The sequence below is a fragment of the Chinchilla lanigera genome, unplaced genomic scaffold, assembly GCF_000276665.1.
Source record: "Chinchilla lanigera isolate Chin_1 unplaced genomic scaffold, ChiLan1.0 scaffold00114, whole genome shotgun sequence".
NCBI classification, from domain to species: Eukaryota; Metazoa; Chordata; class Mammalia; order Rodentia; family Chinchillidae; genus Chinchilla; species Chinchilla lanigera.
Genome location: NW_004955515.1, coordinates 3,714,379 through 3,720,929, shown reverse-complemented (window position 1 = coordinate 3,720,929; position 6,551 = coordinate 3,714,379). Strand labels below are relative to the sequence as shown.

The window sequence follows — 6,551 nt, the reverse complement described above, 5'->3', positions numbered from 1 at the left end:
TGACCAAGTCTCTTTCATTGTAAAGCTACTAATGTCATCATGGGGTGTCCTCCCTCATGACCACAACTAACCCGATTAGTTCCCAAAGGCCCCACCTTGAAATACCATCAACATGGGAAATTGGAGATTAAATCTTCAGAGGACACATTCAGAACACATTGCCACCCACCTCCACTTTAATTAGCTGAAGAACCTCAGGTCCCCTCCTCCTGCCCAAGCCAAGCACCCAGACTGGCTCTCTCTAGCCCATAGGCAGAGCTGGGTGGGGGAGTGCAGGTGGATGTAGAGGTTGCTGCTCTCCGCTAAGCTCCCCCTTCCTCCCTCCCCACTCTCACTGCTCCACACCTGCTGCCCGGGGTCCAGCAGGGCCTCCCTCCCTGTCCTTCAGCACTGTATGAGCATTGGGGCCAGAGTTCTCGGCTCTTTTTTCTCCAGCAATGCCTGTGATCTGCCTTCCAGCTTCCTAAACTACAGTGAAGTGTCCCCTTGTACTGTGCGCTCCCCTCCCACTGTCTGTAATCGGGGTAATTTTTTTTCTGCAGCATAATTTTTCCATGCACTTTGGTTGCCCTGAACCATTTTGAAGACTGGTTCAGGTGAGCCAAGCAGTGTTCAAGACAGACTCTCCCAAACATCAGCCCAGGATGACTGAGCCAGGCTCCATATGGACTTACTAAAATCTCAAAGCCCCAGAATCCTCTTTATCTGGTCCAGAGTAGGCTCTGGAAATGGAGTTCTAATTTTTTCCTGGGTGACTCAAAGAACCTTCATCCTTGAGGGTCCCAATGTGAAGGATCGGAGGTGGTGGTCGACACTTGTGAGGTGAACAGTGTCCCCTACGCATTCATGTGCTGAAATCCTAACCCCCAGGAGCTCAGGATGTGCCTGCATTTGGAGACAGGGTCTCTGAAAAGCCAACTCCATTGAAATGCTTGTGCAGATGGGACCTAGTCCAGTGTGACGGGTGTGCTTAGTACAAAAGATCAAGACACAGACACACAGGGAGGGATGAGCTGGTGAGAACACAGGGAGAAGACGCCATCTCCAAGCCCAGAAGAATGGCCTCAGGAGAAACCAGCCCTGTGACACCTTGGTCTCAGATCTCCAGCCTCCAGAACTGAGAAGAAATAAACTTCTGTTGCTTATGCTGTCCTGTTTGTGGTATTTTGGTACAGCAGCCTGAGCTGCTAACCAAGCTGCTAACCAACTCCCTAACCAAGTGACCTTTACAACATGCACAGAACTGCAGGGTGGGCACTGGCCCTGAGATGTTTAATGTTCAGATTGGCAGACCAGACTTTCAGGCTCTAGTGAGTTATTAGGCTGGAAAACCCCCGGCTAAACAGTGCTTGCTTTTGCTTATATTACAGTTACAAAGTGTTTGTGTCAATCATACTTGAAAACATTTGTTGCTCATAGAAAAGTAGACACTCTGTAGATGAACACATTTGCTTTAACCCCGAGACAGATCATATTCAGAATCAGCAGTTTTATTGAATTTCTAGCCTTCAAGGGGCTTTTTTAGGGTGTGCTTTGCAGACTTCCTTCTACTCAGCCTTGCAGTTCAATTCCACAAGTGGATGCTGGGCTCCACCAGCTTATTAATCACTCCACTCAGCACTGAAGCCATTTAAATGAAGCTGTCACCATGGTCATTTGGCACAGAATCATCAGACCAGTGAAAGCACTGTGTGCAGAAGCCACAGAGACAGGAAGGCAGGGCTGAGACCCCAGTTCTATGGGAGGCGTGGTGGATATGGGATGGGGGGCAGAGTGTACAAGTGGCTGTTCCTGGTGAGGCCATCATGCCCAGGGGTTGCTTGGAGGAAGATGAGTCAAAGGACAGCTTGGGATGAGGGAATAAAAGGGAGAGGACAGAAGGCCTCAGGGGCACCTACTTCCACTCTTACCCTCTTTCTGACTGAAGAATGCTTTGGGGGCCATAGTCCCAGCAGTTCCTCAACCACCTTCAGGGAGAGGAACTTAGAGAGCTGAGCAGTGTTGAAACCAGGAAGTGCTTAGTAAAAAGAAGATCTTTATCTGAGCCCTAATTTATGAGCACTCTGACACAAGTGGGCTTTAAGCGAGGCCAGCAATCTGAAAGTCACGTTGGTAGAATGAAAGCCAGTTCTCTGTCTGCCCATGAGGAGCAGCGCCAACCCCCTCACGCTGAGGGCATGCTTTGGGGAAGTGCCATTCTGTGTTGTAAACATGCCACACTGGCCATGCTGGTGTTTTGATTTTGCACACTTTGTTTCCTATTCTACAATGCAGACCACTGGGCCTTTTCACTGTGGTGCTGGACAGAAAGATCAGGACCTTGCTTCTCAGTCATGCCGGATGAGCTGCAGCCACATCCCCACCCCTGTTATAGGTGGGAAGAGAAACCAGGGAGGAATTAGGTAGAGGGACGGCTGCTTCCTGGACATCTCCTAGCTGAGACTCATCAGATAAGCAAGTGATTCCTCTCTTTGCTGAAGCTGATTCACTCACATAGGACTTCGGACCTGACACACTCTGTGCCAAGTGGCAGAATATGAAATTTAGAAGAATCTGGGATTCATAGTCCCAAATGGGTGAAGACAGGGCCCCCAGGTGTTACCTCTTCTCCTGGAGGAGTCAAGCCTCTAGCAGACCCAAGCTGACCACCTTTGGAATGGATTCCACTTCTCAGCTTTATTCAGAAACCTGGGAAGAAAATGCCAGAGTTGGGGAGGCAAAGGGGGCATCCTCCTGCCTTCTGTCACAGCAGGCTTCCCTTCAAACTGGCTGAAGAAGGCTGGACTTCAAATTGTTTAAAACAACAAAACCTAAAACAGAAAAGAGCCTTTGTGACTGAGACCAGAGGTTCAGGGCAGATAAAGGTCAGAAATTGTGCCCCCTTGTGGGTTATAAAAGGCAAAAAATCTGTGCTTACCTGGAGTCAGCATGAGTAAGTGACAAGATGGCTAGGATGCTGGGGCCTGAGAAGACCCTAGAAATCAAAGTGGAAGCCGAGAAGGGCTCAGCCATCAGATGAGCAGGTAAAAACCTGGAGGGCAGAAGAAGGTGAGAACAGGGTTTCACTAAGTCGCTAATTTGCCCAGGCTGTGCTCAAACTTGCTTCAGCCTGCTGGAGCTCTGGGATTACATGTGTGTGCCACAATATTCAGCTTCTAGGTCACTCTTGTACCAAAGATTGTATACAGCTCCTGTTAGACACTGCCACCTACAACTGCTGCTTCCCCCAGGCCTCCTGCAGGCCCTAGGGGCATAAAGCAGCCCCCAGTCTTGCTCCTAATGCTCAGGGGCTTTGCTGCCCCTGCTTGGCTCCCCTCTGTGAATTATCCCACCACAGCCAGGATCCTCACTGTCACATGGTGATGGAGACCACTATGAAGCCACTCTGAGTAGTATTTATTATTAACCAATTTGCTTTCCATGTTTACTTGTGAATTGTCTGAAGCTTAGGCACCTTGTCTGGGGATGGGCATCGGACTCATAGTAAGTGAACCTCTATGAGTTACTGGTTGCCCCTGAGGCCTGTATTGACCTGTGAAGTTGTGATGCCTCAAAGGACAAGATAAGGTCACAGCTGAGGATGTTTGGCTCCAACCCCAGTTAACTAAAAGGAGACTGCAGCTGCAACTTTCACACTCCTACAATATATACCAAGCTAAAGATAAGGTAGTTCTCCTGATTGATGTAATTTACTACTTGGGAAGAGATTTCCCAAGGTCCTACTAGATTCCTGCATTTTCTTGAGTGACCTACTCCTTTGTTTGAAAACCTAATAAATACAGGCTGCCCAGAGAAGTCTTTGTCTTAACCCAGAGAATCTCAAATTCTGTAAGAGAGTTAGACCCTCCTGGAGCCCTACAATCATTTCAATTGTCTCATTTATTTAAGCCTTTGCCATCCACTCATTTGGGAGACTGTGAGCCTGATCAGCCAGAAATAACTAATGGTTATTAACCCAATAACATGGGTGTGCTGGAGACCTTAGGAACATTTTTGTCACCTAAGATAATTATGCCTGAACACTCACATCATGAAATATAAATTATTTTATTTATCTTATATTTTCAATCACAGAATAATGTTGATTATTTTGGACCATGTGTATAAATTGCTTATAACAGCAATGCATTTATTTTCAGAGAGTGCATATAGTGTTTCAAAACATCTTTACAGTAGGCCAGAGAGGGGTGGTATCTAACTATTACTGAACTGGAGATTTGGCCCCTTTATTTCCCGTAAGATCCTAGGATGTTTATAAAGTATTTATGCCTTCCTAAATTCCAGCTGTCCACACTAAGGAAGAGACTTTGCTTAGGCCCTGAGGCAGTCTAGATTTTTCTTTTACCTTCTCCCTGGAGAAGGGTCATCCTTCATCTACTCCAGCCCCATGCACAACCAGTACCTGTTCAAAGATGACCTATACCTGTTACAGAATCTAAGAGCTGGGGAGAGACCACTGGGAAGTAGGATTTTAATTACGTGCATCTGACTTAGCTGGACTTCTGTCCAAAGGACTCAGCACCAAACAAAAGAAAGGCTCCAGGTTTTATACATGTGGCCTGGGGTTGGTCTGTTCATGGCACAAAAGTGGGTGAGGTTACAGATAAAGGTAATTAATTACTCATGTAATGACAGTTTGCAACTTAGCCTTGGAAGAAAAACAGAATCTTTTGAATCTTGTGAGGGCAGGATATCATAAACCTGGATGCTGCAGATGCCCCAGTGTGTTACAACACTGTTTCTTCAGGACTATAATTGTTGTTCTTATCAGGAACAGTGCAGAGGTCAACCTTGAAGGAAAAACAAGTCCTAGTGGGAACAGGATGCCACAGGACTCTGTTTATAGGAATATGGCTGTTAACCTTATCTGTAACTTGAAGAGATATGTACTTTCAGGGAGGGAAGTTCAGGGAAAAATTAGCTTAATTTTCTTCTGAGTTCTACTTTATATCAGTGTGGGGACAAGCACTTTCTAGCAGGATAAAATCAATCCAATATTTCTTAAATCATGACTGTGGGAGGGAAGGGAGGAAGCCACCCTTGAGCACCTGTAGGATGTGCTCTACACCTTGCATGATCTCGTCTCGACCAGTATTCTGCCGTTTCCTCCCTAGTCCATCCCAATACTTGACAGCTTGCATAGTAACAAAGCAATGTCCCTCTTTGGCCACCTCCCAATACCAGCTCCAGTCATCTAGTGCTCACTGCTGTGTCATAAGCTCCAAGACCTTCCTGGATCACCAAGGATCACAAGAAATGTTTAAATTGATGTATGGTCAATGCCATTTGGTGCTTGAGAATCTGAGGGTTGGAGTAGTCACAAAACTGGGACAACCAGTTTCGTATACCAGCCTGGCCAGATGATGGTGCCCTGTTGTTCAGTCAAACCCTTGCCCAGATATTGCTGTGAAAATATTTAAAGATGTGACTGATATATATAATCAGTAAACTTTGACAGGACCAAAGGGGGTGGGCAATGTGCAATTAGCTGAAGGCCTTAAAAACAAAATAGGAAATCTTTTTTCTTCCTTTCTTCTTTCTTTCCTTTCTTTTTCACTTTTCTTTCTTTTTACACCACAGGGGATCAAATTCAAGGCCACAGAACTACACTGTCAACCATTTTTAATTTCTTTTTATTTTATTTTTTGAGATAGGGTCTCAATAAGTCAATAAGTTGCTCAGACTAGACTCAAATTTGTGATCATCAGCCTCAAGGACTGCTGCAATCATAGGCTTAAAACTATACCCTACCTGATTAACTTTTTTATCTGTATTTAATTAATAAATTTAATTGGGGCACTTCTGAGGATTGAACTCAGGACCTTTGCACTGACCTACTCCTTAACTCTTTTTTTTTTTTCAGTTGTATTTCCTTCTCATGGATTTCTTTTTTTTTAATTAAGTTTTTTGGCACAATTTAGATATACGTAATGATCATATTCATCATAGGAAATTTGTACCTGTAAGTGATATATCTTGATTGCTCCTTTTTTCCCAGGCTCCTTCTTTTAGTCCCTCCCCTCCTTATTTAAAAAGCTTTGTTTTCATTTTATCCTGCTTTTATTGTTTTTTTCTTTTCTCTTCTTTCCTTTCCCCCCTCTCTCCTCCCTAGTTCCCATTTCTTTTTAACAATTTTCTCCTATTTCACAATACCTTTTATACATTTTTGGTTTCTTACACCAGAGAAACAACCTGATATTTACACATGTGTGTCTGATTTATTTCACTTAAGAGTATGGTCTCAAGGTATATCTATTTACCCAGAAATATCTCATATCCACCCTTCTTTATGACTGAATAATACTCCATTAAATAAAGAAAACACATCTTTGGAGGGTGGGCCCCCAGTGCACGGGGAGCCTCGGGCGGGAAGCACCGGTCTCTGGGGTCTTGGGACTGGCGACTCACTCCCAGCCTCATCGTTCCCCGGAAGGAGGGCTTCCGGCGCACAGGGAGCCTCGGGTGGGGAGCGCCAGTCTTCTGGCTGGCTAGCTTCCTGCCTGGTGGCTCCCAGAGGGTGGGCCACAGCGCATGGGGAGCCATGCGGCAGC

General features: G+C 45.5%; 1 long non-coding RNA gene across 1 annotated transcript in view; it reads right to left on the bottom strand.

The window, feature by feature from the left end:
- Window positions 1-2,498: 2,498 nt before the first annotated feature.
- Window positions 2,499-6,551, bottom strand: part of LOC106147069 — a 39,414-nt gene continuing 35,361 nt past the window's right edge. Inside the window, exons 2-3 of the long non-coding RNA XR_001231785.1 lie at window positions 2,918-3,031; window positions 2,499-2,810 (exon numbers count right to left, since the gene is read on the bottom strand). This is a non-coding gene — a long non-coding RNA (uncharacterized LOC106147069). The remainder of the gene's footprint in view (window positions 2,811-2,917; window positions 3,032-6,551) is intronic.